General features: G+C 39.7%; 1 protein-coding gene across 6 annotated transcripts in view; it reads right to left on the reverse strand.

The window, feature by feature from the left end:
- The window catches only part of TNRC6C (trinucleotide repeat containing adaptor 6C), a 149,049-nt gene that overhangs the window by 121,909 nt on the left and 1,499 nt on the right, over window positions 1-25,641 (reverse strand). The window contains exons 1-2 of one of the 6 annotated variants that reach the window (XM_084838234.1): window positions 8,387-25,638; window positions 15-88 (exon numbers count right to left, since the gene is read on the reverse strand). The exons of 4 other annotated variants lie outside the window; for them this stretch is intronic. The gene's annotated coding sequence lies outside the window, so the exon portion shown is untranslated. Of the gene's footprint in view, window positions 1-14; window positions 25,639-25,641 lie in introns of those variants that run through there. One more of the 6 variants, XM_084838233.1, reaches the window with a different exon arrangement.

The following is a 25,641-nucleotide window of genomic DNA, read 5'->3' on the forward strand; positions in this document are numbered from 1 at the left end:
TACATAAGAGGTACCTTTATCAGAATCTCACCCTACTGAGTCCAAGTGGTGTTGACATGGATACTTCCTCTGTAAAACAGCAGAATCCCTGCAAGAAGAGCATTTACATGTTCTTACAACCACAGAACATGGCCCAGTTCATAATGACTGGGTTCACACAACACGATAACCCACACTCAAGGGTTGAGTGCGAGCTGCTGTTGATCCATAGGTCGTTGTTGAAACCCGGGTTATCATGTTGCCAACAAACCATAGTTTGTTAAACCACAAACAACCCCCAGTTCACAACCCAACAACAAACCATGGGTTGTCTTCATGGGGTGTTCGTGGTTAACAAACCATGGTTTGATAGTGCAGCTGGGTTCCAGCAACATGATAAGCCACATTTCAACAACCACCCATGGTTCAATGATAACCCACACTCAACCTATACTCAACCCTTGAGGGGGGGGGGTTATGATGTTGTGTGAACCCAGTCAATGAGTTGAGGCTCAACAGCTCAGCAGCTAAAATAGTGACTGGGTTCACACAAAACAACAACCCACCATGGGCAGCCAACCATGGTTGGCTGTTGCATCATCCAAACCTGGTGCGTTTTCGATGTGGTGGCTTATTTTTTGCAAACAAGCCACACAAAATAAATTGTGTGGATATTTGCACACCTGCAGTAACAGAGCAATTAATGCAGTTGCACAAATTTCCCCTCCATTTACTTCCCAATCATTAAATTTGCATACATTTCCCAGTCACTTCCCAGCCCTAAAATTTGTACAAATATTCCCAACAGTTTTTTTAAAACCCTTAGAGGGTGGCAGAACAGAATGAAAAAATGGGGCACCAGCACCAGCAGTACTTACACTCTGCCCCCCCCCCATGGGGCCTCATTCACTCCATCCCACGCAGTCACCTTCTCAGGTATTTTTTAGAACTGGCATGGAAACCACAGTAACTGCAAGAGTAATTGCTCTGAAAAGGGGGGCAGTTAATATCGCCCCTTTTTGGAGTAGCTGGAGAGTCAAGGAAGTGTTGAAAATGTGGAGGACACTGAGAAGTGACAGTTCAACACTTAAAAGTGAGAGGATCACAGTGGCAAGGAGGAGATATTGTCCCCGTCCCCCCCGCCACTTTGGCACACTAACTCCTTTAGCATTTTACCCCATTTTCGGTGCTTCTGAATTGCACTACTGGGTCCCTCCTTTCTCTCACTAGTATTTCTTTCTTTTCTGTTTTATGCTTCCACTGTACTAAAGGAGGTAAACTTGTGCATTTAGCGCTTGAACTTTATAGGGTTAGAGTCCTGCCACAAAAACTATACGAGGCCCCACTGTGGGCAGTGGCTAAATTAGATCCAATTGAAAAAGCCCAAACTAAATTTCTACGCAGACTCCTTTCTGTCCCAGTTTCTACCAAAGTGGTAACAATTCATGCTGAATTGGGACTGATGTCAATAAAAGTTGAAGCCCTTAAATCAGCCTTGGTTTTTTTTGGCTAAAGGTGTTATTTAAGGAGACGTCTAACTTTGTATTGACTGCAATTGAGGAAATGGGCCCTATTTCTTGGAGACAAAAGATTCTCTTCATTATTGTAAATATGGGGTTTCTATACCCCTCTTATTGACGCTGGGTTATGATAGAGCAAAGGCAGTACTACTGCAATTCCTTAAAGATATTAAGATGCAGTTCCAACTGGCCAAAATTTCAAGCTGTTTATCAAATAAGATATATGTGAATGTAGTCCCTTCTTTTCTTAAACCTCCAAATTATTTTGCTGACTTACCCTCTAGTAAGATGAGATTAGTCTTTTCCTGGGCAGGGCTAAATGTACTTCCATTGGCAGATTGTACAGGGTGCCTTCAGGGTATCCCCAAGGAAGGTAGAGTTTGCTTTTGTAACCCTTTAATTTTAGAAGATATTACCCATTTTATTTTAGAATGTGATACCTATTCTGATATTAGGAAAATATATATCCTTCCCTTGTTGGTTCAGATGAAAGGACAGCCACCTATTGAAAAGCTCTGTTTTTTATTAAATGATTTCAAAGGCCAAGGGGATGGATGTAATACATCTATGTGAAGTTGTACAATTGCTGGCTGCTAATTACAATAAACTTTTGCTTCCTAACTAGCTATTATTTCTCCACCGTCCTTTTGCAACTGTACGCAACTTAGCCTATATGCAGCCTCAACTTGTCAATTTCCTTCCATGTTACCTACTCCACTTCTCTGAGGTTTTACAGCTGAAATATACAAGGAAGTTGACCGGGCAAGCCTACACATATCGAACAGCTGGAAGGACAGAAAATCATCATCATCATCTTATGACCCCATCTGCACATTTTTGAGGCACGAAAAAAGCCAAAACAAAAAACGCCGAGGAACAAAAATGGGTAGCTATCGGAGGAGGGAGGAGGGGACAAGATGGATTTTGTCATGAAGTCCCCTGGGATACATGCCAGAGCTGGCAGGAGGACTAAAGGGAAGGAGGGGAGAACAAGCCACAGAAAGCCCTATTGTCTGTCGGGTGTACTGTGGGTTGTTCTGCAAACAACTGTGGCTTGTTTGCCGGGTGGCTTAGCGTGATGTGCAAACCTGCCCATTGGCACTCATAGGCAGTCCTTCTGGAAATCTTATAAGCACTGATTAGTACATCCTCAATGTCCTCTAAAATAAGACTAGAGGCTTTCAGCAAGATATTCTCTGCCATATAGGTTAATCCCAGATGATGAGCATTTCTGGCTTGAAAGATGCCAGAATCAGTAATAAACAACACTGCATATATTAAAAATATTTGCACATTTGTAGTTTGCCATTTTTGTTTGTTTCATCATTAGAACTGAGCCTCTTTTCTGGTCAGTAAAAGCATTAACTGAAGGGCAGATGGACCAGTGTTAGTGTGGCCACCATTACCGTTTAGCAAAAGGTATTATAAAGATGGTGGATGTTCAAATAATATATGGAGGGCCTTGCTGTAAAGGTGTATCACAGAACCCATCAGAGCATAAAATCTCAGAGCCTGTCTACTGGCACTAACACCTAGCCTTTGTACACTCTAAGAAAGTTGTCTCCATCTTGTGAACCAGCCTGATCTTCTGGTGGAGACACAATGTATGGTACTGCGAGATGCAAGGGTATTCCTGTCACACACTAGCAATGATATGGAAAGAGTTCAGTTTTATTTATTTATTATTTATTTATTTATTGCATTTATATCCCGCCTTTTTTCCTCTTGCAACAGCAACAGGTGCCATGTACTTGCTAAACTCACAGGTTCCCATGGAAAGTCCAAAAAGCAGGTCCTCTTATTTGAAGTGCTGGGACCCTACCTTAACCTGAAGACATGATGCAGAACAATAGCTTTGTAGAAGTATAGGTCCTTGAGATCATCAAAAGACAAAACAAAATTGCTTTTGGCTGAAACTGTCACCACAAACCTATACAGAACTTTGCAAATGACCACATACTTCCTTCCCACCACCATTTAATTTGACGCAGGGTTTGGTAGAACTTATTTTTTATCGCTGGGACTCAGTTGAAGAACATGCAAAGTAATAGCTGGTCTTTGAGCATTAGTAAAGTGACTCTTTTAACTCACAAAAGTAACTATAAACATCTTGTGCAGCTGCCAAAAGCAGTAACATATAGACATTTTAGGCTTCTCTTAGGCATCTGCAGCAAATTCAAATAACTAGAGTTCTCTATGACTCCCTCAGGGCAAGGAAAAGATAAATAGAATGAAATGGACACTGCTACTAAAGACAAACTGCTGACTCCCACTCCTTATCTTAGTTTACTGGGTCTTGATCAGTGCAAAAACGATGCAAACAATATAGATTTTTGCAAAACAAATCAGAGGATTCTGGTGCAGACATGCTAGCTTGATAAGTGGTGCAAGTGCAAACAACACTGAAGTGAGCATGTCCAACAGATTTTTCTTTTTAAGAGCTAGATACCTGCTATGGAGTGTGCTGCAAATCAAGGGTTCTGATTCACAATCTGGTTGCGTGGGGTCAATTTCTAGTCTCCAGCATCAACGTGATAATGACATGCCTGAAGTGATTCCTCATCTTACACCATCTTATGAGCAGCTGGTTCTCATTCACATTTCCCGAACTCTCTTAAAAGGCTGCCATAAACCGAGTCAAAAGCCAAGAGTCCTGCTGGAGCCATTGGGTTCTCCATTCATATTAAAGTAGTTACTTCATCAAAAGGGAAATTAAGTTGGCCAGTGATGTGGGGTGAAAATTTCTCCAGTGCTTTTTTTCTCCATGGAAAATTTTCCGTTTCACAAGTTCATTAGTAAAAATGAATGTATGCCACTTGCAAATACCATATTAGGCAAGCTTGGCAGTTTCAAAGTTGTAATAATGTTTTACAGGTGATTATCCTTAGCAAGTCCATGAGAGAAGACATATATGTCAGTGAAATACATATATGTCTCAGAGTGAAATGGAACTAATAAACGGTGACAGCGAAACTGAAGGTGCCTCAACAACCTTACTGAAAGAGAGAACTCTGCTGAAATAGATGAGTGGTTGTCAGCAAATCATGCACAGTTCCTTGGGTTGCTAAAATCAGTGTGTCAACAGGCTTTTTTTCTTAAATATAAATAATGTAAAGAAAGTACATGCTATTGTCTTTCCATTTTTTACAGGTATTCCAATAACATTTTTGACATAATAGAACATTGAAATCACATTTTGTATGTTTTAATTTCCTGCCTCAAATATTTCAGGTCAAATACTTGTGTTTTATTAGAACACAAAACTAACATGGGTACATTTTTTAGCTTTGTTTACCAAATACAAGTAAAACAACCATGCTAAATTTGATCTTTCTAAACCGGGGTGGACAACTTGAGGCCCTCTCCATGTTTTGGATTACAGTTCCCATCAGCTCTAGCCATCATTGCTAATGGCGAGGGATGATGGGAGATGCAAGCCAAAACTTTTGGAGGGCGACAAGTTGTTCACCCCTGCTCTAGACCATCAGAACATTTACTGATGCAAATGACCCTAGTCAAATTAATCTAATTTGCACTGGAAAATTTTATAATTCAAAATTTTCCAGAAAAACCACCTCACTGAAGTTGGCATGGAAAGACTTGTGAATAAATTTGTTCTGGGGGGACGGACGGGACAACTAGTTGTCCATCTCAATGTAAAAGCACATAATTAGGAACATCACTATGATGGAGACTAAAACTATTAAGAAACCAGGCCTTAAAGAGTGGAAAAACAGGTTTTGCCACTTCTCAGTTATATTCTAGAACACAGCCCTTTAACCCATAGAACACAATGAGGGCCCTAGAAGAACTAAACAAGACTTACTTGCATTGCCCCTACTGTGAGTTCTGTTTCTTAGGATGCAATCCTATGCATGCTGAGAGTTGTAGGACTGTTTTCTATCTAAACAGGCGTAGGATTGCACCCTCAGTCAGGTAATGCAACGTAATATGAAGAATTGGTGTGTATAAATGTATAGATGGATCTTCAGTATCTACCCACTTTAAGTCCCTAGGAACAATTTGGTCATCCCTGGCTTTGTTCATCCTTTCCCCATTTTCTGAGCCTGTGCAAATTCTTAAGTCTGACAGTTAGCAGTTCTGAGATTTGTTAAAGTCCTCCAGCTTCTTGGATGATTGTCACACACTGCCACTGGCTTAAATACATATTATGCATATATACTTTATCAAGGTCCTTTCTCATTCTGACCTGCAACCTTTCCTCCATTTCATCTCTGTCAGCATTGCTAAGCATCTCATTACAGCATTTCTTTTTATCCTCTGGCTCAATGTCTTGAAACCTCCACTAGGCAACAGATCCCGTGCATACTTTTTCTTCCTTCTACATCATATATACTTCTAAAAACTTACTAGATGTAGATATGTTTAATATATTCTATGTGAATTTAGAAATGAATGTTTTTCCTTTCCAAGAAGGTTTTATATATGAAGTTTTAGTTCAAAAGTTCCAAATTAAAAGATAGAGTGAATACCTACTATATGAATGAATTTATTATCCTGCCTTCTCACTATCTAGAAAGCTAACAAAACAAAACAAAACAAGAAAAATACAAGAAAAATCCATAAAAGCAACTAAAACAGCCGAAAAGAGCAAATTATCAAATTTACAAATCAGCAGACAATAAAATAATTAAATCCAATCGGAAAATATAAATAATGTAAAAGCAAATTAGATGGCACTGAAAGCTCAACAGAATAGGACAGACACTGCCTGGAACATAAAAGATGTCAGCAAAGTGCAACACCAACATGCCTTGGTAAGGAGTTACACCATCACTGAAAAGAGCCCTCTCATTGGTAACCATGCACTTCACTTAAGAAGGCAGGGGCACCCAGAGAAGGGCTTCCAACAAAAGCCTTAACTGACAAGAAGGCTCATGTAAAATATCCAATTATGGCAAGGCTGCCTTGTTGTGGCGAAGCAGCTTGCGTAACTCAGTGAAGCCATAAGCTATGCCGTGCAGGGCCACCCAAGACAGACAGGTCATGGCGGAGAGTTCTGACAAAATGTGGTCCACTGGAGAAGGAAATGGCGACCCACTCCAGTATTCTTGCCAAGAAAACCCCATGGAATGTATCACAAGGCTAAAAGAGATGACGCCGGAAGATGAGCCCCTCAGGTCGGAAGGTGTCCAATATACTACTGGGGAAGAGTAGAGGGAATTTCCAAGTAGCGCCAGAAAGAGTGAAGCGGCTGGGCCAAAGCCGAAAGAACACTCAGCTGTGGATGTGTCTGGTGGTAAAAAGAAAATCTGCAAAGATTTGCAAATCTGCAAATCTAAATCTCCCTAGCTATCCACCATCCTCTTTGGGATCTGTAACCTCCTGTTAGCAAGATGTATTGCTTATAATTATGAAGAGGGCCAATGTCATTTCTTTGCAATACCAAACGAAAACTGGGCTCGATGAAGGCTCAGATCATATGTCTACCTGTACATCTGTTAATTCCTACTAAGGGGTACTCACTTCAAGCTTTAAGAAACAGTTGCAGTTTTTAAGCAATCAGCAGCTAAACCTAAGAGGTTTTCACAGGGAATTCGCTTTTTCATTTCAGTGTGTTCCTTCAAAAGATGGAAACAGTAAAACAGCTTGTTTTCTCCCCATCTCTTTCCTTTGAAATGGTTGAACCATTACCCTGAAACTTTCCAAAACAAATTCAGCCTAAGGCAAAAAGCTGGCACGGAATGCTTCTCAGCCTGAATGGTTTCAGTTTGGCAAATTAAATTGAAAAGAGGGGTTTATAGGAGAAATAAATGTAACTCAATGCAAGATAGTTAACTCTTGCCTATAATGAGGAAGTTGTTAACTCATATGAAAGTCTTACAGCATTTAAGGTAGCTGTTAATTAGGTCATCCTCCCATATTTATACCATGTTATTATGATTTATGGGCACTGAAGCTAAAAGCTGGGCTGTGTGCAAGCTACAACTTTGAAGGAGCATAGAAAAAGTGCAGATGTAATAGTGGGTGCATAGTTCAGTGAGAAGAAATGCTTGAAAGGGTTCAGGCAACATCTGCTGAAACCTGAGAAGCCAGAGAAGAGGCCAAATAATACTTTTAGTGGTTGGGGGCAGGGCATCAATATAATTGCCTGTTGAAAGACCAACACAACCTAAGTAAATGATTTGAATACAAAAAAAATATAAAATCATGCAAAACAAGAAAAGTTACACAAATGTGCTTCAAGAGCACAATTTATACACGTCACAGAACTCAGCTTTTGTTGGCAAGGAGCTGGATTACCTGGGTTCAAAAGTTGTCATTGTTCTAATGTGGTGTACACGCAGCACTGCCTAAATGGTGAACATGCATGCATTCCAGTAATGGGCCAAGAGCCATACCTATTGCAAATAATTCATTTCCATTCATTCTCCCATGTAGAAGTTGTTATAAAGGGCAACCCTGATATATAGCCTTTACATGAGCATTGAGCAATCCCAAGCAAAAACATATGCTGAAAGTGATAGTTGAACTACATTAAAAAGGGAGTCTCCACCTAGAATGGCAGGGGGGACAACCTGTGGCTTGCAGCACCTTTGGATCCAGGCCATGGTCTCCCGTCACTCCCCAGCCCCATTATGCTTACAAAAAAAAGCCTAATTTTCTAAGCGTAATTGCAGGGCAATGCAGGTGATGGGGAGGGGGGCAACTGGGGAAGAAAGGACTAATCCTCCCTTCCCTGTAGACCTAAAAATTACCCCCCATGTTGCAACTAGGCTTAGAATAAAAGGACACATTTTTTTTGCTGGCCCAGAAAATTATGTCTGTTTATAAGAGGAAACCATATATTCAGGTGTGAACCTTACTAAAATGTTTACATACATTTTAATGTATCTGAAATGTGTGTAAAATGTATACATACATACCTCCTTTACACTCCTTTTCTCTATCTTCTGAAATAGAGCAGATGTTCCAAGGGTTTATGGCTGTTCCGTTTTTTCTGATTGAAATGGGGAGAACTGATGTCTCACTTTTCAACCATCTACCACCTGATTTCCACTTGTGTTCAGGAGCTGTTATGTGGACATTCAGCAGTAGCAGTGTTAGCAACCAACATTCATTCTGGCCTACATTCATTCCAGAAGATGCTTAAAAAGCTATCTCCTGAAAAGTGTTACTAGATATAAGCTACTGATCACATATATTTTCAAGCCTGGCATCAGCATCTGGAACATTGGGGCATTTGCCAAGGGTCATGTGCTCCAGCAGGGCCCACTAGGGCTGACAGATTTCTTGGCTACCCCAGCAGCTGCAGCAATACTGCTGCTGCTACCTGGACCCCCAGTGGAAGCAGTGTCTTCAGCAGTGGCAGCAGCGTGGAAGTACCCAGCAGTGACATTGTAATGGGCCAGGAGCCAAGCAGCCATTCATCTCCTGGCCCATTACAGTACCACTGCTGAGTAAGCTTACGAGAGAGCATGAGGAGAAGCTGGAGGCTCCAGTGGCACCTCATTACAGGTTTTTGTAAAGTTGACAAATATAAGCAAGAGATAGCAAGTTTTCAAACAAAATGTATAAGATGCTCACAACCATGTTTTGTGCTGATGACCTGAAAAAAGCAGAGGCACCTTGCCTCTGTGGGTTGGTTCACATGTAACAGAAAACCATGGCTCAGCACTATGTGACAATATGACCTGGTTTGCACAACATGGCAGCCCACCGTGGACTAATTAACCCATGGGGGCTGCTGCATTGTGCTGGGCGCCTGGCTTGCTGTGTCATACAAACCCAGGCAGCAGGGGTTGTTTTACAGTTAGACTACTCTCCAACAGCACACGGCTTGTTTTAGGGTTATTTGAGAACTGTCTAACCCTCAAACAACCCCTGCTGCCTTGGTTCGCATGACACAACAACCCACAGCAAGGCAGGTGGGCGCCTAGCGTGACACGACAGCCCCCTTGGGTAAATTAACTCACAGTGAGCTGTCATGTCATGTGAACCAGCCCAATTTGTCCTCTTTCTACCTCTTCCCATAACAAACATCAATTTCTGCCAAACAACAGTTTGCAATTACTTCCAAGTCAGCAAACTATGGTTTGTGCTCACCACCAGAATCAATCAAAGCCTAGTTTGAAGGGCAAGCATAAGCAAATCACCAGTTCAGATGTTAAAAGCCACACTGCTTTGTCACATACCTAGAAAGAGGAAATCACAGTGCACGAGGGGAACAGGGAGCACAGGAGTAATTCACAAAGCACAAAACCATGCTTTGGCATCATGTATGAACTGACATTATATCTAGTTTATATAACTAGCTAAGGGAACTAGGAAAGGGAAAGGGAACTAGGAATAGGAAACTAGGAAAGGGAACTAGCTAAGTCTGTGTGCAAAGTTATCTTGGCTTGTTCCAACATAGCACCCAGCAAAGATAAATCTTCCTCTTGTTGTTGGGAGGAGCTCTACAACCAAAGCCTCTTACCCAGTAGAAACATAACTGAATTGGCTCCAATTCTATAAGAGTGGCACTTTTAAAGAGCAACAGATTCTTTCACACAGCCAGGTTTGGTATCCCAAACCAGTTGACAGTTGTAACCTGTAACAAAATGATGAACTGCTGACTTAAAGCTTAGGACAGCTTTGGTGCATTTTCCCAAGATATAAAATTTGGTTGGGGGAACTACCACACATCCCCATTTAGAATTATATTAAAAAATCAGAGCTGCAGATGTGCAGTAACTCTTCAGTAAACTAACAGCTTATTTTGTAATTTCAATAGGGACCTTTCAAAGTTTTCTAAATACCATACTTGCTAGAAGCATTGTGAATATGGAATTCTGTGTATTAAGTGGATGGAAAGAATTTTAAACTCAGACCCTTGGCAAGCAAGTCAAGACCCAATGAAACGTCAGTGGTCCTGGCATTCTCAACAGGAGGGAAACATCAAAGGGGGTGGGGAATAAGTGAGAAAACTCATGCTTAGCACATGTGTCCAAATACAGGACTCTTCCAAATTGTACACTGAAAATACTTGGAATTAAGATTTACTGTGTTGGTTGTACTTAGGAAAACAGTGCTACTAAGTGCTTGGTACTGGCTTCAAATGGAAAGGCACACTTTTCTATAATACTTCTCCTTCAGACTATTCCAGTTTTAATTCCAGTTAATATCATGCAAGACTGGCAACAAATATTAGATAATTTTATGGGGCAAGCAAAAAAAAAAAAGTATCCCTACTGTCACATGTTGAAAGACAGTGACCCAAAAGGGGGGCTAAATACTCCGGATTTATAACGAGGCTTCTCAATTTATGTCAAGTCCTGGTTCTATTACCATCCCACACAATACATGGCTTGAACTCAAGCACAGCTTTGGAACAAGTTTTAGTTTAGAAGAAGTAGTGTGGCAACCAAAACAAACAAGACTACCCTCAGTTGAAGAGAATCCCTTTTTGTCCTTGACTCTGGTGATCTTGGATGCATAGAGGAAACATCAGCATTCTCCATTTCACCTGTTTCTACATTCTTGGTACAAACATTTTTAGGCCAGGAGTTGAACTAATGGCCTTGAATCAGTGGAAAACCCATAAGCTAATGAGATTTGATGATGTGATGCACCAGAGGAAGCTGCCCTTAATGTTCAGAAGAGTTTTCATCTGTCAGATTGTTTCAGTATTGATGGCTATACTGTCAGCTTTAGAGTAGGTCAGGGATATGAGACTGGATAGGGCGCTAATTCTAACTAACTATGTCAGGATTGTTTGTTATTCAGAATGGAGGCATGGGATGTAAGCATGATTTTCCAAATGAAATATGGTATCTGCATTCTAATCCATGGGTCTGGTTTTGTTGGATTCCAAAGGACCAGGTTGCTAAGAATAGCTTGGACATGAACTGACTTTATTTATTTATTGCATTTATATCCCGCCTTTTTCCCTCTTGCAAGGAACCCAAGGCAACTTACATGATCCTCCTTCTCTCCATTTTATCCTCACAACAACCCAGTGAGGTAGGTGGGGCTGAGAGTCTGTGACTGGCCCAAAGTCACCCAGTGAGCTTCCATGGCTGAGTGGGGACTACAACCCAGATCTCCCGGGTCCTGGTCCAACACTCTCACCACTACACCACACTAGCTCTCACATTATATTGCCTTTGTCTTCCTTGTAAGTCAAGTGTTAAGTGGGAGCTTAAGAGGGAATGGCAAAAGCGTTGGGAAATTGGTATCATGGGAGGGTTTATTCCTTTTGTCCATACTTTGGGGATTTCCAGATTTTTAAGCAGTAAGGACAGGTGAGTCAAGTTGGTCTATTTAGGATTTTGACAGGGCATGGTGCTCTTCAGAGTCCTCCTAAGGGGATTTATCCCCAAAACTAGTCCCTATAAATGGAATAGCACCCAACTAATTCAGTTTGTGAAGGAAGTCCTTCTTGCCCCTGTACCTCAGACAATCTCGTAAAATATGATCAACAGTCTCCTACACCCCACATACTTGCAGAGGCTAGAATCAGTCCTCTCAGTGCTAATTAGATGGACTGAATTAGTTGGGTGCTATTCCATTTATAGGGACTAGTGTGGGGGATAAATCTCCTTTGGATTCAGTGTTGGTGATATTATGGAGGTTTTTAGGGGTTACCAGAATCTGTGATCGGCTGTAGCGGAGAAGTGGTACTGCTATTGCCAGGAGGAAACAGAAATAGGGGCTTTTTTCTTTGGCCTTGCTTCACCATTAAACCTAAGGAGAGGAGTTACAATCGAAGTCAGAGCATCTTGTTCCCCGCTGGTTTCAGTAACTCCAAAACCAACACCTAGTAAACTAGGTGCTACTCCATATTCAAGTGATAATCATAATAGCTTTGAAAAGGTTGTATCTAGCCAGGTGACATCTATTAGAGGTGTTGAATGTAAACCATTTAATTCAGAGACCTGGTCGAAAGACCCCTCCTATACTAGAATATGGTCAAAGATATGGACCTCGAGGTGGATAGCACAACCAAGCCTAAGATTTGGCAATCTTCTCTTTTCACCTCTTCCTCGATGAATATCAGAGAACTGGCCTTCATGGTGGCAACAAGGTGGCATTGATGCCTGACATTCTACTAAACCGGTAACTACTCTCCAATCTGCTGGCATCTATGCCAAGGAATTGCTTTTTCATACTTGGGTGACAATGCCTTAAAATCTGCTCATTTGGGACTACGATTTTCCAATTTATCAAATCCATTACAAGCTATGTTATTCCTTTATGCCCTCTAGTGGTCCAGTTAAGTGATTTACACCAATTCCATGTACTTGCTCTGAGTAGAAATCTGCTAACTCACCTGCTTACAGCAGCAAAAATTTTGATCACAGCACAGTTGAAGAGCATTAAACTACTGTCTAGAATGGCATGGTTCGATAAGGTGTTGAAGGTTCTAACAGGTGACATAATTTCTTCTTTCATTAACAGCAACATGAATCCAAGTTACAGGGATGTATTTTTTGAACTGTGGTTGCCTTTCATTACCTTTACCAAAGCAAAACAGAACTGACATTCCAGACCTGAAAGGATTAAAAGCATCTTTATGATCTAGCTGCTATAATATATCTGCTTTTGTATTGGTCTAGTAACATAACATGCTGCGCATCTCGCTTTGATGAGTCATTCTCCAAGAACTGTACTTCTTATTGAACAAGTTGGTCTCTTTCTACACCTTCTTCTGTGTGCTCTACATCCTTTAGTACTTGAAGAAATTTTCTTTAATGGTTTTTCCTCCACTACTGTATTTTATCTTGATTAAAAAAACCTCTGAAAATGAAAATGTTTTTAAAAATAATAATTAGATTAACAAATTTTAATGGGATTCTTCATTTTTGTTACCTGCCACAAATCTTCAAGAAGGGGCAAGCTATACACAATAAAATATCTAACAGAACACTGTGCTGCTACAACCCTTATATCATGGAGCAGGCATTATGATACAATAATAAGTACTACAGCAACAAACGTGGGGTGTTTTTTTTTTTAATAAAAAGATTTATATCAGGAGACTGACTTTAAACTTCAGTTGGGCTGTTATTATCAAATACTACGACTCCAGAAAGCTTGATATTGCAACGTTGTATTTAATCACTTGCCTATTTACCACTGGTAACCAGGAATTCCACAGTGTGTTCTTGGAATTCTCATAAAACAAGTGAGAGGACTGGCGGAGGGACAGAGCAATCTGTCCCACGCTTCACCAGCTCGCTCAGCTTCCATGGTGACAGTGCAGGAAGTGCTGCCCCTTTCTCCATGGCCAGTACAGAAGTGCAGTGGGCTAGCAAAAGAAAAACAGAGTGTTGTTTCTCCTTCACCAGCCCACTTGGCTTCCATGCTGGTCACAGAGGAAGTGAAGCCACTTCTTCCACAACCAGCACAAAAACACAGAGGACTGGCAAAGGAGGAACAGAATGCTCTGTTTCTCCTTTGCCAGCCCAGTGTACTTCTAGCCTGGGAAAAAATGTACTAGCCTGTTTTCTACTCAGTAGAATAAATAGCCAAGTAAAAATTTGTGCAGACTAGTAACAAGAATGGAGTAATTAGAGCAACGTTTAATGTAGAAGTGTTTCTTCAGCAATCTAGTTTTTCTTCTTCAAACATCAGAGAAAGCCATGGTTTTCAGCTCAAGAATTATTCTTTTTTCATTAGTAACAGATCATGGCTGCATTCGAACATCTTTTTAACCCATGGTGGCTTAATAAGCTACTCATGGTAGCTTATTTTTTAAATAGTCCACAGTGCCCTGCCACACTGCCGGGCTAATAAGCTACTTGAGTACTTATTAAACTACTGTGTGTAGTTTGACTCACCCTCCGCCCCCTGTCCTGCTGCAGTCCTCCTGCCCAAGCAGTGGCACTGTTTCACCTCTAAAGCACTGGAAGTTTGCAGGATCCAGACAGAACTTCATACACAGCCCAGCCCAGCCCAGCCCCCCCCAACTGCAGAATTGGGAAAACATTAAAGCCTCTTTGCCAGCAATGGCTATGGGGAGAATTGCACTTTAGTGAATGAGCGTTACATCTTCATGAAGCTTGGTCCTGGTCCTGCAAACCTTTAAGGTTTTATAGCCACCTTGGATTTTCGCTGCTGTCAGTGTAAGAGCACTGGGTTTTGAGGGTGGATTGGGTGCCTCCTGACTAGGAGAGGCTGTGTGTGAAGTTTGGCCCCAATCCTGCAAGCACCCAAGGTTTTATAAGCACATTCCCCTTCTTGTTGCACTTGGGATCTTCACTGCTTGGTGAGTGATCGTGCTAGGATTTGATGGTGGATCAGGTGCCTCCTGACTGGGGGAGGCTGTGTATGAAGTTTTGTCCGCATCCTGCTCATTTCCACCCCATTTACACTGCTGGCTTGGTGGCTTTAATATGTTCCTAAGTGCTAAGCCAGTGAAGAGCAGAGAGGCAGAGGTTGTGACCGCTCTTTCCGCACAGCTCTGTAGCCGGCCGAAATAACCCATGGTGACCGCCAGATCGTATGATAATCCATGATGGGTTAAATAACCCACTCTGCAGACCGTGGGTTATCAGAGTGGATTATTTTGGCCAGACAACCCATCGTGGGTTAATGTGTCAATTGAGCCATCGTAGCTTAATTAACCCATTGTGGGTTATTGTGACATCCGAATCCAGTCCATCAGTCATAAACAAGACTACAAAGCAAGAATGAAGACTGTGGCCATCACTTCAATCAGCACTTTGTTTCATGACTAACACTTCAGGAGCTCAAATCCATGGGTTGTGCTCCTGACAGAGAGTTCTGAATTCAGAACCTTCCGCCTATACTATGCCCTGCCAGCAAGAAACAGGCAGGGTGAGAGGAGGACAGAGGCAATTTCGCTTCCATTTAAAATACAAAACCAGCTAGACAGCAGCCTCTGAGCCTGTCCACCCAACTTACCTTTCGGTGGGTGGGGAGGGGACTGGAGAGGCCATAGGATCTTGCATATCCTGGTTGATCCTCTCCATTCCCCTCTCTGCCCATCAGCACTCCCCCTTTTCTCCTCTCTGACTTTTCTAATGAAATCACAGTTGCAACCTCATAAGAGGAGTTTTCCATGACCCCTGGGAGGGGGAGTAAAGATCCATGATTGTATCTCCTCCATGCTTGTAGCACAGATAATGGTGCTACAATGAGCACAGAAGAGATCTGCAGCATCCTATAGGGCCCAGACAATGTCTCGGGGCCATAGGACTGCTCTCTAAAAAGGTGAACCATCTAATCAGGGCCACTGTCATTCTCTATCCCTCAAGGCATACCAATTCTGTTTTATGTGAGTTATCAAAATACAGTCCAAGATACAAGTTTATAAAGTACAGAACACTGAAATACTGTAATCAACATTTTATAACAATGTGACATACACTCCCATGGAGTCATATTTGAAAAAAACAAATACTGACATGCTCTGATGCACAAGCACACTGTGTACTTTCATATATTAGTGTCTAACCCTGTTTGAGGGTTAGACAACCATCAAATTACCCATGGCTTATTTTAAAGTTATTTGAGGGTTCTCTAACCCTCAAACAAGCCCTGCTGCCTGGGCTCACAACATGACAAGCCATGGCAAGCTAGGCACCCATTGGTGCCATGCAAAAATGGCACCCATAGGCATCAGGCACAACACAACAGCCATAGTGGGCTGTTGTGACATGCAAACAGGCCAATAGTGTCATCAGTCCAAAAAAAAAGTAGCAATCTCTATGTTTCAATTGAAATTTAATGTTTCCGTTAGAATTGATGAAGGGGCTGTGGACTTCAAGGGGCATTTGCTTACATCTAGTCACATTCAAATACTCGCACTGTGCATGAATTAAGCCCACTGATGAAATAATCTTTTTTTTGAATAACACAGTTTCCATTTGAGAGCATTAATAAGATATCTAATCCAAAGTATTGTGGACAGGGCAGTTTCCAAGTTCCCTGTTACAACAGTGGTCCTACCCTGCAACAAGCGACTTCTTTTGAGGGAAGAGGTGGGCATGCCCTTGCACATGATGGAATACCAGCCATTATTACTGTACATGTATTCAGAAAGACAATTAAAACTATGTTGCAGGCTCTAGATGGAGCATTCTAGTACATCTGTATATCAACGAATTTAAAAGGCGATTAAAAGAATGACATAGTCATCGACTAGCAGTAATATTTGTACTAGTATAATTACATTTTTAAAGGTACAGATCAAAGCTACCATACAAAAACATTAATACAGAGTAACAAAAACTATTCTGTACTGATGCGTTTGTATAATCTTTTTTTCTAATTATATTTATATACGTTGTTTCCAAAGGTACTTTCTTGGCAACTTATCAAACCAAAATACAGACATTCAATATCTTACAGACGTAAATATTACAGAGTGCAGCTTTACATCATTCAGTGTTGCCTTTATAACCTCAATATGAATACTTTCCCAAAACAACAATGCTGCTGTTGTATGGATTTATCAATGTTTGTTTGTTTTTCATGGGAGAGCTAAACCCTTTGAGGTAGTAAAACAAAGCCTGATTTTACCTGTTGACAATAAATTTCTGAGTAGTTTACTGCACAACCCTGAGTTGTAACATTTAAATTGTGCCAGCCACTCCTGCTTCGGATTTACTAAAGTCTTCACTATTTCTACAAAATATTTTTATTTGTATGTAGAACTGCTCCTTTGTTTTCTTCTGATGACACATCTTTAAAAAGAGTGCAGTTTTAATTTAACACTTGATCTACAACCGATTTATAAAGACAAACTGTGACATACATTAAGCACTTATCATTCTAAGATGCTACCCAACTAAACAGGCATTTCAGAAGCTTCTTAAACCCTAATTTAGCCAACAACCCAGATTACTAGTTTGGATGGGGACGAGTGTCAACTATCTTGTCTGGCTCTAGAAACTTTTTAAGAAAGATGAGCAGAACAAGGTGAGCAGACATAAGGAAAGCATAACTAAATTGAAGCAAAATTGGATTAATTGCTATTCCCCATTATTATACGCATTTCTAATGCAGAAACTGTGCTTTGAATTGATTTGCTTTAATTTAAAGCCATAAAAATCAGACATGGAGAACTCCCCAAAACAATGCATACCAACTATACAGGAGAAACAAAATACTGTAGAGACATTATGTTTCACAGGTATGCACCAGTCCTGAAGGTTAGCCAAGATCAACAGCAATTTGTACTACACACAATTCTCCAAATGAACAGGCCTCCTTAACAGGATGGAAAAAGGTGCTAATCTTCCCTCTCCAATGTGTACACAGATATTCTCTGTCCCTCCAACTGCAAAGGTAGCAGCATATTATTTCCATATGACTGGTGATTTCCATATGACTGGGGCCAGTGAAGCAATCTTAGAGATACAACATTTCTGGAAATTTTGAAGCCAAGGGAAAACACTGTCCCTAGGGATAAAACCATAAAAATGAAAAACATTTAAAAGTAATCTCAGTTAGTAAATTTGTAATTAATGACTGAATAAACTAAACACTTAAATTTAATATATGTAACTTTGTAATTTTGTGAGCAAACCAGGTTATGCATAATATATTTTAGGAACTTCAGCAAGTAGTTCCTGAAACATCTGAATCATCCTAAAAGCCAGAAGAAGCAGGAAAACCTGGAGGCAGAGGAAGACTGGTGCACAGCATCTGTTCTTGTTTGTGAGGAATTGGTTGAGTAAGAATTTAGGCAAATCTGGTCTGAAGAAAAGCTAATGAGAGCTTATTTAGCTAGGATAGATTCTCCCACCTATTAGGAATGGTAACCACGCATATTTAATAAAGAACCTTTAAGTGATCTCAACCAATTATTTGAAAAGTGACATTTTATTCACTTCTGTAAATAATTCTCCTTAACAAACATCTTAATTCTTGTTCATTTTGAAAGGTTGTCTCTAGTTGCGGTGTCAGTCCCATAGAAACCAAGCTACTGAGCTTCCTTTAGGCACAGAGGGTTTATTTTATAGCTGAAGCAGCATTTCCTAATGGCGAGGTCTAGTTGGGAAGTTTATCAAAAACTGTGGCAGTGAGTTCCACAGACCCAAGTGTCGAATTTATTTTTTTTAAGAAAGAAGCACAGGTGGAATAACCCACACGTTCCACTGCATGTACTGGCAATAGCAGGATAAAATACAATGTTAGCACACATGTGGGTATTAGAACTACGTTCCCTGACTGCTAACCAGCACAAGCCCAGAAACACAGGACCCAACAAAACCCAAATTGTCAAGAATACACATTTTCTTCACATATTATGATATAGTGACTCTGGTCACATGTTGGGAAACTGAGCATGACCTGGAGCATTCCTAAATGTTTATCATTGAAAGATACAACAGTTCAGTAATTTTAGTAAGGAATAGGAGAAATAGATATGCCGAGAATTTTATACAGAGGATTAAAAAACATTTTTTCTCTATGGCTTCAAACATTTCCAGAAATTTTAACATCTCTAGTCCCCCTTTACATCATTTTTAGAATTCATTTTGGGGGAGTAAAGACTGGGTAGTAATATTGGAGACATTGCCTTAAACATTTTATTCATCTTCTAAAAGAACATATTTCATAATCCAAAATTGTTCAATTTTTCAGAATAAAACCAAAAAATGTCCTTGGGGGGGGGAGGAAATCTGTTTCCCCCCCCCAGGCCTTTACATCTCTAAGCAATCCCCTACTGTGCTGGGGCTTTTGCTTTCCTAGGATCCTTCTTCGGGGGGATTTATAAAGCATATTCCCAAGATGAAGAGTTATTGCCTCCCTAAAATTTCAAAATACATGGCTGTAGGGTCAGAACAAGAGACAGAGTGTTCAAGGTCAATTATCTGTTTTTCCTGCCCATTAATTACACTTAAGAAGAAATGTTTGACTTTTTTCTTAGGTCCTGAAGAAACTCTCTACAGTAAAGAATTCTAGCTCTGGATATATTAGGAAAAACCAGCTTAAGAAAAACCACAGCCAAAATCATGCACAGGGGAGGGTCAGTAGAGAGAAAATTTATCAATAAAAGATTACTATAGCAATATTGGTATGGTATGTGCATGGTTCTCCTTGACTGCAATATGCCCCAAGACAGATGGGGAAGAAGGGGTTACCTTCCCTTCAGTTATCCTTTTATGCTAGCAAGGTGGCAATTATAACACTTATGTTTAGGGCTATTCAAAACAAATCAGTCTCTTATTTGGGGAAAAACTGATATCATTTTGGAAAGCAGTCTTTCTTAAAAGATATTGACACCCTGAGAAATAAGGAGCAGCAGCCTAGCCTTTTTTTCTCTCTCTCTCTTTTTTTTAAGAATGTTGGTTAAAGTTAATATTCAGGTTATAACTGGTAAAAAAGATGGAATGAAATTACATGAGGATTGGAAGAAAAGTTTCATTTCAAAACAGAAAAGCAATTCTGCAGAGATAAAGCTGTTTATTAAGAATACATTCCACTCTCTAGCCCTCCAAAGACAAACCGCAGAGCAGTGTGCAAAGCTAGACAATCTGGGCAGCCAGCCATAAAACATCACTTCTGTAGCACAGATACTGCTTTCACTCTCTTAAGCCCGCCACAGCTGTAAAATATAACAAGAGGGGCTCTGGTAACCAGCCTTTACTGCCGCAGCCTCTTTATGATTGATTCATGGGTTAAAGTTTGTATAGGCTGAATCTTTTCTTCAGATACAAAACCACACCCAAATGCGTATTCAGGGTTAATATTATGGAACTGTAAGGATAATCAAAATAAATTCCATGCCTACATCTGACACCATTCAGGATAACTTTCCACTGAGAAGTATGGCAAAAATAGCTTACATTTATAGAAGGCTTATTAAGAGTAAAAAAATGAGACCAAATACCTAAAAACAATCATAAAACACGTTGTTTATGACTTGAGAATACAGCCACTTGTTCAAACGTTTCTAAATAGAAACAATTACAATTGGAAAATATTGCTTTTAATTCCAAACCTTGGTTGAATTTCAAAGCATCATACAGCATTCCACATGAACAGATAAGCTTTTTAGGTTCCCTGTTGCAGCAGCCCCTACCTACACGCACCACAAAGGTGAGGGGACCCACTAGAGAAGCACACCATGAGGAATGAAGAGATGCCATCAACAGTAAAAATCAGTCACCTCCTCATGTGTGTGCAGATATGCTTTGTGCCTCTCTGGATCCAAGCTCTTAGTACACACACTTCAAAGCAAGGTCCATGGAAATCAATGGAACGGTTTTCCAATTTAGAATGTTTCTGATTGAGCTGCAAGATAGAACAGCACATGTGACTCATCTTTCCCTACAACCTGCTATATTTATCCACGAAATAAAAAGATTCGGCAGAATTGAAAGCCAATTCTGTAATTCAGTTTGTTATTGCCAGAGCATATTGCAATTCAGCAAAATTTCTTGGGTCTAAATTCTCTTTGACCTGGCTGATATCTTTATAAAGCCACTGAAAACCTCTAGGCATTATCACCAGAAGGCATCAGCTGATACTAAATTGGCTAGACTGCAGCATCATCAGGCACTTAAGAGGTTTCTTATCATTCATCTCTAGTACTAAAATGGACTGATGAACTCCTTCCTGAAGCTTCAAAACCAGGGGGGAAATGTTCCAAGTATGACATTATGTTGTAATCTGAATTTTAACTGGTTTTAAAAAACAACAACTCCAAAACATGGCAATGATTATGATGATGTAGCATCACAAGCCAAGAGCAACCAACAAGGTAAGGAACATGAATCCTGACCAGCATGCAAGTAATTATCTTCTATAGTTCATAGCATACAGAACAATTTAGAGGATTCACAAATAGTGATCGGAACATTCATAATGGTTTTGTAAAAAAAAAAATGACATAACTAGCATCAGTAACAGATTTTAAAAGGCAAAGAAATTAGCATATATTCCTTGTGTGAACAGAAATGGGGTGGGAGCTAAAAGCTTTAAGTATGCAGTGTTCTCATAGGGACTTTCTCTAGCAATTCTTTCCATCTGAAAGCCTTCCTTTGCTGAAGTAGAAGGCTGCCCCACCCCTGACCTCCTCCTCCAGCTTGTTTTGGAAAGAAGCCAGATGACAGCATTGGGAAAAGTGCATATTTATCTCAACAAGACCAGCTGCATAGATTAACTAAATGTAATTCAAAAGTATTATCCATTCTCCCTCAGACAGAGGCCTTATTTTTTATACTAGTAAGATTCTGAGTGCTAAATCATGTTCACGTTGATGTTTTAGTAGGTATACTTCTAAAGGCTACATTTTTAGATTTATAAGTGTTCCAAAATTGGCAATCACTATGGCAACCATTTCCCTTGTAAATAAAGCTGAATTCTCTACAAATGGAGATTCGTTTGCATTTTTAAATAGAAGTACAGGGGAACATATTCAAATGTTTAGACTTCTCTAGATTGACTATTTGCATACAGAAAAGACAATATGTGGTATCTTAAAATACAATTTTGAGTTACTCTGTTTTGATGCTGGAGTTTCATACCCTGAAAGATGTCTGAAGACTTAACACCCCCTCCCTCAAAAGACACACACAAAACCTGTTGGGCATATGATTCTTCCGCATTGATAATGTGATAATTGAACTTATGATATACTGAACATTGAAGGAATGTAATATTTAAAGCAGTAAAAATTGCTGAAATGTTTAATTACTATCCTAATATTGGTCTTCCCAAGAGGATTAATAACCATTGCCAAAAGCATACATCTGCTCCAAATTCAAGAATAAATCAAGAACCACAAAAGTAATTATAAAAGCCCATTCTTTCTTAGCAACAGCAGGGTGGGGGGAGTTATCGGTCATAGAACGTGCTTAAAGGATCTATTTCAGACAATTAAAAGGAATCAGCCTTGAAAATCTTTAGGATATTAGCGTGCAACGGAATTTCAAAATACGTTTGCTGTTACTATAGGAGATACATTGAAGGAGCATAATATGAGGGTCAAACCAGGATTTTCTACCTAGAAATCTCATTAGCTTATTACCAGAGGTTGGGTCAACAGATAAGTATATGACCTATTTCCTTGTCTTTCATCTCTCCCACTGGACAGTAACTTTCCTTACCTACTCAAGAAAAATATGATGCATTTCCGAAAGCCATGACAGACCTTCCAATAACAAAAGGGATATGCTGTTTCTGGGCTAATGGCTTAAGAAGACCCCTGTCCTTGATGAACTACTTACTATCCACTCGGCTGAAGAATAAACTAACATTGGCATAATACTTAGAAATGCAGATATTAGAGAGCCAATAGCTCATCACACTGTGAAAGGAAACCAAGAAAAATCCAATGTGTGGTAATATAATGCTTCTGAAGTGACTTAAGTCGTCTTGTTGACATAAGAACGTAAGATGAGCTGGATCAGACCAAAGGCCTATCTTGCATCCTGCTTCCCACAATGGTCAACCAGATGTCTATGTGAAGCCCACAAGCAAGACAGGAGGGAAACAGCCCTCCCCCACTGCTGTTGCCCAGCAACTGATAGTAATCAAAGGCATGCTGCCTTAGATCCTGGAGTTAGTACATAGCTGTCATAACTAGTAGCCATTGATAGCCTTATCCTGCATGAATCTGTCTAATTCCCTTTTAAAGCCATCTACATTGGTGGCTATCACCACATCTTGTGGTAGCAAATTCCATAATTTAACTATACACTGTGTGAAGAAGTACCTCCTTTTCTCTGTCCTGAATCTTTCACCATTCAACTTAATTGGATGACCCTAGTATTTATTATAAGAGAGAAAAAGATCTCTCTCTATCCATTTTCTCCATACCATGCATAATTTCATACACCTCCATCATGTCTACCCTTCCTCATCTTTTTTCTAAACTAAAAAGCCCCAAATATTGTTTCTCACAGAGTAGCTACTCCAGCCCCATGATAATTTTGGTTGCCCCTTTTTACACCTTTTCCTGCTCTACAATAATCTTTTGAGATACTGTGACTAGAACTTTACATAATATTCCAAGTGTAGTCACACCATAAAATTGTATAAAGGCGTTACAATGTTGGCAGCTTTATTTAGATCCTTTTTCTAATGACCCTTAGCATAGTATTCACGTTTTTCACAGCTGCTGCACATTGGGTCGACATTTTCAGTGAGCAATCCACGACAACCTCAACATCCCCTTGCCCTGGTCAGTCATTCCCAGCTTGACCCTTCTCTCTCTCAGAATGTATGGGAGTTAAATGGATGGCAGAAAATAGAACACACCTGAGTTTTCCACCTTCACACTGAAAGCGCTACCTTTAGGAGTCCTGCCACTCACTGAACTGGTTAATTCTTGACCAGTGTCACCATCACTTTTTGCAGTGAAAGCATCTACTCAAAGGTCTTAAGAATGCACCATAATTACTTTGGTTGCTGCATGAAGTCTCTCTTTCATAATGTACCTCTCTTTCATAATCTGCCTTATATATCCATCTGTGCACGTTCCAGGTGACAAAGTGGAAAGCAAGATCGTAGCTTGCTACTAATGTCCTAAGATATCAAACTATCAGATAAGCCAAAATTGCATTTAATAATTATAACCCTCTAGCCAATCTAAAAGCTACAACAGAAAAGAGTATTTATGACTTTAGAGCCAATAGCCTCCTCCACCTTTTCTACCAAAAGTATCTATGGGAAATTATTGAGTTAATTGAAGGCTTACTAAAGTATGCACAGAAAGGAAAATTATGTATGCAGATATTATCAGATAAAATAAATGAAGGACTAACGCACGGCTGTAGCTGTGAAGGCAGTATTAAATATTTTTGAGACACTGTTTTGAGATCAAAGTTCTCAAATGGATATTAGTAGACAGAAAGGCTAAAGGGAAGGGGGCGTCAACAACACAGATGACCAGAAATTCCAATAACCATTCATGAACAGTTTTTTAAATCATGCAGTGAAAGAAACTGTTCAACTCTTCCGTCTATTGAGGGAAATTAAATAATTACCCAACAGCCACATAAAATATAGAAGGTCAAGCTATAAGTGAGCTTTGCTGAAATCATGATAAAATATATATCTCAATAACTTTTAAATATGGATGTCGTATTCTTTATTCCCTATGTGAGCTTTCTCTCATCCTAGATTTCAGTATGTAAGAATCAGTTGATATGATAAACATGTGCAAAGATTATATTGTTTTGTTTGCTACTGCACACATGGAGCTTAAGTAGTGAAAAAGTCTCCTAGTAGGTTACATTAAACTAAAAGCAAAGAATGATCTCTATAAAGTGCCAAATTAACATATCTATTAACATATCTACATTCTATTTTAAATGAGCCATAATAATATTTTCTGTATTTTTGAGAAAGCATCATAAACAACCTTCTATGCATGAATTACTGCACTCTAAGGAGCTTGGGATTCAACATAAATGAAATGGAGGATTTTTCAAATACTTTTAATAAATGTAACTTGGCAGAATTTTGTGCAAATGGAAATCCTACTTTGGTGCTGATTGTTTAGTAATTCATGGTTTGTTCCATTTACTCATAGTTACAATGGGGGGGGGAGAGAACTGACCTCATTAAAAAAAATCTATTGCAGCAAACAAAGAAATAATACAGATGCCAGGGAAAACTGAATTGTAAAACAATGCAGGAAGATCCAGTTATCTTTTTATATGTGACTGCAGGTAATCAAGGATGAAGTTCAAGTTTTGTCCACTTGGTTACATTCATTAGCTTTTCCATTCTAGCCACACTTAAACCAAGACAAATTGCCAACGCTAATTATCACTATTTTCCAAACATTACATCACATGGTAATGAGAGATTCTATCGACATCATGCACACACTAATATAATTTAGAATTCACCCTTTTCCATAATTTATTATTTCTTCAATATTTTTTCATAAGTGGGACATTTGTTTGGGTTTGTTTTTTTTTGCAGTGACAAGGAACTAAATACATGTATGTCTGAGAAAAGCTAGAGTTTTCAAAGTATTCAAAGCTCTCATCCAATGATATTTTAACCTCGGAATATAATGGCTTGCTGTGGGAAAATACGTCATAGATTATTACTTTAATGACTACACCGTGAAATCAAATAAAAAATTACAGTAAACAGTCCAGATCTGGACCTATGGCACAGGGAACTGCATGCACTGAACTACTTAAAAGGTCTTTTCCATTTTTAACTTTTCCTGCGTCCATATTAAGAGAAGGGAATGGCC

This window comes from Heloderma suspectum, chromosome 2, assembly GCF_057233095.1.
Source record: "Heloderma suspectum isolate Gila_16-S chromosome 2, 16-S_ref, whole genome shotgun sequence".
NCBI classification, from domain to species: domain Eukaryota; kingdom Metazoa; phylum Chordata; class Lepidosauria; order Squamata; family Helodermatidae; genus Heloderma; species Heloderma suspectum.